This window comes from Mauremys reevesii, linkage group 14 (assembly GCF_016161935.1).
Source record: "Mauremys reevesii isolate NIE-2019 linkage group 14, ASM1616193v1, whole genome shotgun sequence".
Lineage (NCBI taxonomy): Eukaryota > Metazoa > Chordata > Testudines > Geoemydidae > Mauremys > Mauremys reevesii.
This window is the reverse complement of record NC_052636.1, coordinates 44,562,090-44,572,969: the sequence shown is the minus strand read 5'-3', so window position 1 is coordinate 44,572,969 and position 10,880 is coordinate 44,562,090. Positions and strand designations below refer to the sequence as shown.

Genomic DNA, 10,880 nt, shown 5'->3' with positions numbered 1-10,880 from the left:
ATAAGACAATAAATGTTCATGCTAGGATGTGTAAATCTGTATTTATTCATGCCGTATATAAGCAAATGAAAAAATCATTTCTTCTAAGCATATAGAAACTTTTAATTTTGACAGTAACTGAAATGTACTAACATCTAGCAATGGAGCCCTCACCAGCACAGGGTGGGCTGGTATTAAATAGTGGTACAGTCGGAGACAGACAGCGTTAGGATGTTAACCCCAGGCCCTTTGTTCAAAGGTCGCTTCTCTGCCTTTCCCCATGAACTGAAGCACAGCATTTGAGAGATCCAGAGACTAGTTGATGACGTTTCAAGGGCTAAAATAGCAAGCAATGTCCATCTTGCATTGGCCAGTGTTGACTAGAGAGATGGTTTATGGAGAATAAACTTCAAGGTGAGAAGCAGCAGCCCAAAAGGGGCCCTGCAAGTGCTGAAGTAGCTCAGTTGGGAGAGCGTTAGACTGAAGATCTAAAGGTCCCTGGTTCAATCTCAGGCTTCAGCAGACTGTTTCATCCTCTTCATGCAGCAGTGGGCTCTTTCCTGGAAGCACAGCACTGCCTCTACTCAATGCAAGACCCTCATTTTGGGCTTCACTGCAGGAAAAGGCAGCATTGGCTTCTGCACCCAGTTGGCTCACCTGACCTTTCTTTCTTCTCTTGCTGCTTCTCAGCAGGGAAGAAACCAAGCTCCCCTTCAAGCTAGAGTCACAAAGGTGATGTAAGGATGACTTCCTGATCCCTGGCTCCAGTCCTCTGCTCTTCCAGCTGACCCATCAAGGAGCTGCTGCCAGTTTCTCCAGGTTCGCCCATCAGTGTGTGCCAGGGTGAGCACCACCAAAGTGCAGGGAATTTGAGGGCAGGGCAGGGCAGTGCACTGTAATGGAGTTTCTGTAGTGTAGTGGTTCTCACATTTCCCTAACCTGCATCAAGCCAGCTAGGCAGAACTGACACCAACTTGTCTGGGGTATCCCCAGAAGCAGAGCACAAGTTTGAAATACAGGCAGCATAGAACCAATATTCATAATGTTAACTACAAAAATGATACACATCTAGAGAGAGCATCATTATCAGCCAATCAGAACCTCTCCATAGACCCCTTACACAACAACCTTTATACAATATTGTCTGCAAATAAAGAACAGTGGTCGCAGCAGTGATCTATACAGTTACAGATTATGTCAGTAAAGTCACAGGAGGTGACACGGCATCAGTGAGACTGATATTGGAATAGCCTCAGTTTTGGTGTCCTCATTTGAAAAAGATGTTGTGAAATTGGAGCTGGGGCAGCAAAGAGCCACCAAATGTTCTGAGGGCTGGAGAAAAATGCCTTCTAGTGAGCTATTGAAAGAGCTCAACCTGTTTAGCTGATCAAAAGAAGATTGAAAGGTGACTTCATTGAAGTGTTGAAGTGCCTTAATGGAGAGAAAGGATTGGGTATTAAAGGGCTCTTGAATCGAGCAGAGAAAGGCCTAACAAGACCCAGTGGCTCGAAGGTGAAAAGAGACAAATTCATATTACAATTAAGGCACAAATATTCAACAGTGAGGATGAGTCACCACAGGAACAAGCTACCAAGGAAAGTGGTGGATTCTCCATCTCTTGATGTCAGTCAATGAAGACTAGATGCCTTTCTGGGATGTGTTTGCTCCAAAAGTAGCTCTTGTGTCCTACAGGAGGCCTGTGATATGCAGGGGGTCAGATTAGATGCTCTAATGGTCTCTTCTGGCCATAAAGTTGAGTAATTTCTGAAAAACTGAGTGTAGCATTGGGAGCAGCGCCTGATGTTTCCCTGTCTAGCCGGCTTGCTGCCTAGCACGAACGCTCCTTGAGTGGGGTGATCCCCAGGGAGCAGCTCAAACCTGCAAAGTGCCTGGCCAGGGCAGGACATTAGCCCAGCAAGGGAGGGTGTGGCAGTGACATCACAAAGGCCTTGGGCAGGACCTCAGCCTATTGGTCCAAGGTGGTGGGGAGGTGGTGACCTCACAGAGAGATGCTGACATCAGCCAGGCAGGACGGGGTGAGGGGGCAGGGGAACCTCAGAGACCCCTGTGGCTTTGCTGCAGCAAGTCTCCTTCTCCAGGTCTCTCTTTGAGGACTGAGAGAGTATTCAGGTTCACGGACGTGAGCGCCAGGAGGAACCTCTTTCGAGTTTTCTCCTTCCCTTGTAGTGATTTTACTAGAAAACAGCTGTCCCTGTTTAGAAGGTAAGAGCCTGCTCGAGGTTTGAAACCTGTTCACTACACTAGGAGGTGGTGGGAGGCAGGAAATATCTTGGGTGGAGAAAGGGAGGGACAGGATGTGACAAACCTGCTGAGACTAGTGTAGTTTAGGGTGTGGACAAGGGAGTTGGGGCGGGAGGTTGCAGGCTCTGGGGAGGTTGAGTGAGGGGGCAGGCTCTGAGCTGGGGCAGGGGATGGGGGGTCCAGGGGGTGCGGACACGCGGGCTCGGGGAGTTGGGGGTGGGAGGTGCAGGCTCTGGGAGGTTGAGTGAGGGGGCAGGCTCTGAGCTGGGGCAGGGATGGGGTGCAGGGGTGCGGACACGGGCTCTGGGAGTTGGGGCAGGGGGTTGCAGGCTATGGGGAGGTTGAGTGAGGGGTGCAGGCTCTGAGCTGTGGCAGGGGATGGGGGTGCAGGGGGTGCGGACACGTGGGCTCAGGGAGGGAGTTGGGGGCGGGAGGGTGCAGGCTATGGGGAGGTTGGAGTGAGGGTGCAGGCTCTGAGCTGGGGCAGGGGATGGGGTGCAGGGGCGGACACGCGGGCTCGGGAGTTGGCAGCTCGGCGCTGTAGCAGGGGAAGGGGCTGTAGGGGTTTCACACATACACTGACAGACACTTTCCCACAGTCACAAGGCGGGAGGCAGAGTCGGGGTGTAACGCCAGAAACAGCCCCCGCTCCGGATTCGCTGCTTGGGCTGCACTGAGCATGCGCAGCCGAACGGAGCCTGCGCAGTAACCGCCGCTGTGGCCGCTGCCCGCTCTCTGCCCTCACCGCTCCCGGCGCCGCTGCCCGCTCCGCGAGGGTGACAAGCCCGGGGGCAAATCGCAGCGGGGGAGGCTGCCAGGGGCTGAGCGGGGCAGAAATTCACTGGCCGGGGTCGAGCTGCTGCAGGGGCGGCGGGGAGGGCTGGGGAAATGGGGAGCCGCTGCCAGACCCTGTGCGGGACAAACCCCGTTCGGGGGAACAGGGGCCCCTCGGGCCGAGCCCCCCGCTGCGCGCGCAGATCTGGGGTCGGGCGGGGGCACCGGCTGTCTCGGTTCTGCCGCGTGTCAGCCCGGGGCAGGTGGGTTCCCGGGGCTCGTTCTTAAAGGCACCAGCAGCCCAATTCCCAGACTGTCAAAGCTCAGACAGCGCGGCTGCTCTCGATCCTGTACAAGCGCTGCGGGGCTGTTACTGCTCCAGCCGGGAGCCTGAATGTGGGGAAATACCGTACAGACGCCCCCTCCCTCCCTCCAACTCTGCCTCTCACATTGTGACTATGGAAAAGTGTCTTCTATCATTTTCTATGTCTCTATGAAATCACTGCAGCTCTTTTCTCTTATACAATGTGCTGATTTGGTGACTCCCTCCCACAGCCCACATGTCTGTACCCGAATCCCCTGCCCCAGGTCAGAGCCTGCACCCCTCACTCAACCTCCCCATAGCCTGCAACCCTCCCACCCCCCAACTCCCTCCCAGAGCCTGCACCCCAAACAGGCCCGGATTAACCTTTTGTGGGCCCGGCGCTAAACATGTTTGTGGGTCCCCATGGGGGAAATGGGGACATGGGGCAGGGGGCAGAGTCCTCAGAGCGAGGGGCTGGCCGGGGGCAACGGGAGCTGGATCATGGCACGGCAGGGACAGCCCCACTCCCCCCAGCCCAGTACAAGGGCCCTGTTTACAAACCGGGAGCTGCCAGACCCACGCTGTCCAGCCCAGCCCTGCACTGCCATCGTGCTTCTTCCCCTTGGGGGCGGGCCCATGCTGCACCATGCTACCCCCTACGCCCAGCGCCGCACCACCCAGAGACCCCCACAAACCCCCTGCCCAGCACCCCTCCGACTCCCTATGCCCAGCGCCACACCACCCAGAGACCCCCACAACCCCCCTTCCTGGCACCCCTCCGGCTCCCTACGCCCAGCGCCGCACCACCCAGAGACCCCCGCAAACCCCCTGCCTGGCACCCCTCCGGCTCCCTACGCCCAGCGCCGCACCGCCCCGAGACCCCTGCAAACCCCTGCCCAGCACCCTCCGGCCCTACGCCCAGCGCCGCACCACCCAGAGACACCCCCAAACCCCAGCCCGGCACCCCTCCCACTACCAATGCCCAGTGCCGCACCATCCCGAGACCACCACACACCCCCTGCCCTCCACACCTCCGACTCCCGACGCCCACCGCTGCCCCACCCAGAGACCCCACCAACTCCCTGCCCAGCACCCCTCTGGCTCCCCTACGCCCAGCGCCGCACCAGAGACCCCACAACCCCCCGGCCGGGCACCCCTCCGTCTCCCTACGCCCAGCGCCTCACCCCCCAGAGACCCCCACCGACCCCCTGCCCAGCACCCCTCCGTCTCCCTACGCCCAGCGCCGCACCATCCAGAGACCCCCACCCACCCCTGCCCAGCACCCCTCTGGCTCCCCTCGCCCAGCGCCGCACCACCCCGAGACCCCCACCCACCCCCGGCCGGGCACCCCTCCGACTCCCTACGCCCAGCGCCGCACCGCCCAGAGACCCCCACGCACCCCCTGCCCGGCACCCTCTGACTCCCACGCCCAGCGCCGCACCACCCAGAGACCCCACCAACCCCTGCCCAGTGCCCTCCCAGACCACTCTCCACCCACTCAGACCCCACAGATCCTCTCACTGACCAGTGCCCCCATCTGAAGACCCCACAGCCCTCCCACAACTGCACAGTGCCCCACCCCTTCCCACTCTGAGCCCCCCTACAGATACCCTCACTGTCCAGTGTCCCCCACCACCACAACTGCACGGTGCCCCACACAGACCCCCAACACTTCCCAGCACCCACATACACACAGATCTCCCCCACTGACCGCCCCCCAACACCCAGAGATCTCCCCACCCCCCAGGGCCCAGCACCCCCCAGACCCACTAGAGACCTACTCTCCTACACCCTAACCCCCAGCCACAGTAGCCGGCCCTGATGGGAGGTGACTGTGTCTGCCAGGCTGAGCTGGCAGCGCAGCCAGAACTGGTTCTGGGGCAGGAGAACTCCGGCCCCTTGGGAGTGGTGGAAGCAGCCAGGCTGGAGCAGGAGCAGAGCCTACCCGGGCCAGGCTCCCTCAGGACCCAGATGAGCCTCCCCCCTCCCCCACTGTCCCCTGTGAGTGGCTGAGACTGGCCCAGCCTCTGCACCAGTCCCAGGTGGCTCTTCCCCGGGGAGGCAGGTGGGACCCCACAGGTCCCAGGCAGTGGAGACAGCTCAGAGCTGGAGCAGTGCTGGGGATTGGGGCAGATCCCTGAGATGTGACTCCTGAGATCCCACCCAGCCCACCCACACCCATTGGCCCCGTGGCCAGCAGCCCTGCAGAGCACACACCTCTCTCTCTCCCTGCTTTCCTATCACCAGTTATGTTACTACAGGAATGAAATCGAGACATCCCGTAAAACAGCTAGTTCCACATTGTTCTTCAAACCTCAGATCATTGAAATGCAGCTTTGCATTTGAGATACTATATGACTGTAGTACACTTTGCACTGCCTGCATCTACACTGACATCAGGAGAGGAGAAGAGGACAAGACTGTCCCTAGCATATGTGATTTTAAAGAAAGGTGAGACACACCCACCCACTATCAATACAACAAGAAGGGAGAACAGTAGCTGGTGCCAAGAGAGAAGATGCGATGAAACCCTTCTGTACCCACAACTGATGTCTGAAAAGCATCAGTCACGCTGCAGATCAAAGAAAGAAAGAGCAGCCAGTTTCAGACAGATAGGATCCTTATGACCTATATAGGAGAAGTGCACTTCCCTATAGCAGTTTCCCAACATAGTTTTCTTATGGATTTATTTATTAAGCAAAAATTAAGATTAGGAGTCTAATTTAAATTATGTACATTTTCAGTGTTAGTTAAGTATGAAACTATTGCAGCTACTTTTATTTTACTCCTGCCTTCATAAAAAGCTACCGAGTTATAACAGATAATTACAAAGACTAAAGTACATGCTTTAATATAATTAGGACCGGCAACCCAAGATGAAAACTACACCGTGGAAGAGTCCTACAACCAGGTATTGGAGGCCAATCCCTTTATCAATGGAATCCTCAACCAAAATATGAGGAAGGAGAAAAGTCACCCTCAAACTTTTGACAATAGCTCAAGGTCAGACACCAAGGAGACCAGCACCATTCGTATTCTGGTTTTGGATAAAATACTTGATCTTGCCTACATCATAGAAACCTTCCTCTCTCCAAGTCTACACCCCACTACACCTTTTAGCAATAAAGTAACCATTAAACAAGTTCTGAATCAGTCGTCTTCCCAATTTAGTTTTAACAATAAAGCTGCAACGTAAGTAGCTATGGGAGATGACAGTGCAACTACTAGGTATTGGTGGGGGAAAAGTGTGCTACTAATGTCCTGGATATACTGGCAGGGCCGGCTTTAGGCCAGCTCAACCAATTCCCCTGAATCGGGCCCTGCCCCTAAGAGGGTCCCGTGCCCAAGCCCGGTTCGTTGTATGGGCAAGTCGGTGCACTGTACCGGGTGGCCCGGCTTCTCCAGGGGACAATTTAAAGGGCCTGGGTGCCCTTTAAATTGCCACCACAGCCACACAGCTAGAGCCCTGGGGTAGGGCTGTGGGGATCTGTGGGCTACTTAAAAAGTCCATGGCTCCCGTTGCTTCTATCGCCCCAGCCCTTTAAATAGCCTCTGGAGCCCCGCCGCTCCCCCAGGGCTCCGGCAGCTGTGTACATGGCCAGGGCTGTGGAAGCAGGGGAGCCCCAGGCGGCTGCTGCTACCCTGGTGGGGGAGGGAGGAGGAGGAGGGAGCACTTACCATACCGGGTGGTCTGTACCCCCTGTACCTGCACCCCCTGCCCTGTCTCCAGCCAACCACTCCCTGCCCTGTCTCCAGCCAACCCCTGCCGCACCCCCCCTGCCTGAAGCCAGCCATTCCCGCACTCCTCTGTCTTCAGCACTGCCAATCTATGCGCACCCCCATGGCCCTGCTTGAAGCCAGCCAGCCCACCCCCCCGTCTCCAGCTATTGCTGCACCCCTTGCCCTGCCTGCAGCCAGCCCCATGTCCACTGGTGCCCTGCAATTCCCTGGGCAGTAACCCTGCATACCTGCTTCAATGATGGGAGAAGAGAGCAGCTGGGACCCACACACATGTGCACACCCTAGGGTGACCAGACATCAAGTGTGAAAAATCGGGATGGGGTGGAGGTTAATAGGATCCTATATAAGAAAAAGACCCCAAAATTGGGACTGTCTCTATAAAATCGGGACATGTGGTCACCCTAGCACACTCCCAGGAGTGGCGGGCACCTACACATGTGAAGCGGAGTCATTTCTAGTTCAGGCCCATCTTTGTAAAAAGAACTGTAGGTAGGGTTATCATACTGCCGTATTTTCCCAGACATGTCAGACTTTTTGGTTCTTAAATTGCTGTCCGGGAGGAATTTTTAAACATGGACACATGGTCACCCTATTGGTACCAGAAATGCATACTCTGGCACATCCCTTAAATCAGAACTTTTTATAGGGAACCGGTTGCTAAGAAAGGAAAGGGGCTTTTTTTTTTTTAACTTTTTTTTCTTTTTTTTAAGTCATCCCTGCTGGGGCCCTGCCGAAAATGTTTTAATTGGGTGGGCTCCAAACTTCCTAAAGCCGGCCCTAACTCGTCTGTTCAGTGCTATAGCTTTTAATATGCTAATGCAAACACTGTAATAGAGCATTAATGTCCCAATGTACTGGTGCTTGTTTTAACTTACCATAATACTAGAAGTGGTGCATGTGAACATTGCCGTAACGAGGGCAAGGCGAGTGAGGCATTTGCCTTGGGCACGGAGAGTGAGGGGCTCAGAAAGTCTCTCCTTCAGCGGCAATTCGGCAGCAAGTCCTTCCCTCTGAGAGGGACTGGGGTACTCATTGCCGAATTGCCGCTGGTCGTCAGCAATGGAGAGGGGCGGCACATATGGCTCTTTTGCAGAAATTCGTTGGTGGAGCCTTCCCTCCAATAGGGAAGAGCTGGACATGCTGCCTCTGTTCCTTGCCTTGTGTGCAAAAATCCCTAGTTACGGCTCTGCATGTGAAGCTCTCTTAAAAGCTGACACTACAGTAGTGATATTCCCAAGCCAGCATGCATAGGGCTGGGAGTGGGGAATGCTAACACACTTTCATACATAGCATGAGAAAAGCACAATTTAATTCAGTGAGTTAAACACAGTGTGAAACAGCAAATGCAGTGGTATGTTTGATGTGGAGGAGTAGTCTAATAGTAATACATGTAATGAATTTGGGAAATACAGTATAATGTATATTTCATGGTTTGCTTCACTGGAAACTATAATTGAATTTCTAATTTTTTAAATAAACAGAGTGAATTACTTCAAAATGATATATTATTGCTTCCTTACCACACACCAGGTCATTGGGTTATTGCGGTAAGATGTTTTATATTGTACTATAATTTTCCTTGTTGCGGGTTTTCAGTGAGTTCAGTGCATGCAAAGGAAAGAGGAATGTGAATGTTATAAAAAATTGCTACTGTCACTTTACATTGTTCATGTATCCTGGAAGAATACATTCTGTAAAGAATTGATTGATTTCACAATATGCTTATATCTTGTGTGTTACTGAGACATTACAAACGACAATATGTTAATTGCATAATGATTGTTGATAAATCAGTATAAAGTTTTTGAAAAAATCTCATTACCAATAAAATTTGTGAATATATTGAAACTTACAGATAGCCTTGATGAAAAAAAGGAATTGTTAATAATTGACCCCTTGTGTGATGAGATCAGATATGAAAGAACATGCCTGAGGAATTGGAGGTGATTTATTAGATACTTACTTTTACATTGGACATTAACTGTTCCACTGAAATTTTTTTAAAGGGAATGTAACAATAGTGAGACTAATATCTTCCTGTTAGCTACAAGTAAACATTGAAACAGCATGTACTTCTACTGAATATGCTTAATAATGGACTTTGAGTGAACTTGTGTGACTTGACTCTGGGGAAAGACTTCACAGAATGTGGACACAAAACAGTAGCATGTTGCATGTTTGAGAATGTATTATCATCAACATGGGGCACAGCAAATCAGGTGATACTTTGTGTAAGTGTGAGACAATAATATGAAAACAAGTGTGTATATATGTGAGCAATAAGTCATTTCAATTACTAATTAAAAAGAGAGAATGGATTTTTATCTATGTCCAGAAACCAGAGGGGAAAAAGGAAAGCAAAGCTCATTTATGCAATCTGCTAATGTACTCTCTAAAAATTTCAAAAACTTTATCAAACGATTAACTAGTAAATCCTCATCTGATTGGAACAGTAAAATTGTTCTGCAACCCAGACAAAGTGATGGCCACAACTGCGGACCACTCATCTTAAAGTTATTGAATACTGTCGGAGAAAAACTCAGTTCTCGCTTTTTCTTTGGGTGCAGCAAAATCAAATACTTTATTATTTCTCCAGTAATTACAATAGAGGGAGAGAGTGCCCTAGGACACAGGGTCGCCCCAGTCCCGGACAGGTCTCTCAACAGGTAAACAATTACAGCAAGCATTTATACCTTTGTTACAGACAATAACAAGCAATAATACAGACAATAATGAGCAACAACTGCATTTTGTTTATACATAAGCCATCCTGCTATCTTATTTTTCTCACTTCTAGGAAACACCAGTCTACATATTTGGTTATCAATTGCAAGGTTGTAATAACTCCTTACACAGTTCTTTCCCTCTCGCCTCACACCATCCTCGCTTCTACAAGTCTCACGTCATTAGGGTTACAGTGTGGCCTGACTCTTGCTAACTACTAGCCTGACTCTTGCTAACTGACTGACATGCATTAAAATCCTTCAAATCCTTGTTAATTCTTTCCCTACTTCCACAATACCAAATTGCCATTAATATTGGTTATGTATGTTTACTTATCCATGTTGAAAGTAAATGCCAGAGATTACCAGTGGGCACTGCACCGGTGTCCTTGCCAGGGTGTACAGTGCGCTTCTGGCCCCAAGAAGGGATGGGGTCTCCAGTGGAAGGTGCGGTGCTTGGGGACCAGATTCTACCAGCCAGCCCTTCCTGACAGCTGCTGCTGCTGCAGTGGCCAGGAGCACCAGGTGCTTGTAAATCACTGTAACCCAGAGCCTTTCGCTCCCCCACTGTAGGCAGCCCTGCCAGGAGCATTCAACAGCATTGTCGGACCCTATGGCTGGGCCGCTGATGCGGGGGAGATGGGATAAAGGGGGCGGCGCCGTTAAAGCATAAAGCACTGCCACAGCGGAAGTGTCATGTCAGCCATGTACGGGAAGGAACCAGTGGACAGTTCTTACCGGTACACTGGACCGGCCCACTTTCACCTCTGGTACTTATGTGTATTCTAAATATCTGTGTTGTTAGGTTGCAGAAACGTATTTGCAGCACAAAGACATCAGTGCGGTAGAAACAACACAAGAGGCTAATACTGCGTTTAGAAGACATATAGCAATTCTTCTAATGAAGGAGTCAGGTAATTACTTTCTTCCATGTCTTGTGGACTCATTGGGCACATGTGAAGATAACATGAAGAGTGGAACTTTGTCACATAGTAGACAGTTATTTTAATACCCCTAAAATGGGATATCTCATAGGTTTGGTTCTATAATGGTGACTGTGAATCAATAATATCTCTAAGTACTCAAAAATTTGAATG

General features: G+C 51.7%; 1 non-coding gene across 1 annotated transcript; it reads left to right on the top strand.

Moving 5' to 3' along the window:
- The first annotated feature begins 428 nt into the window (after positions 1-428).
- On the top strand, positions 429-501 carry TRNAF-GAA. Its single transcript has one exon. It is a non-coding gene; the product is annotated as a tRNA-Phe (tRNA).
- The last annotated feature ends 10,379 nt before the right edge of the window (positions 502-10,880 follow it).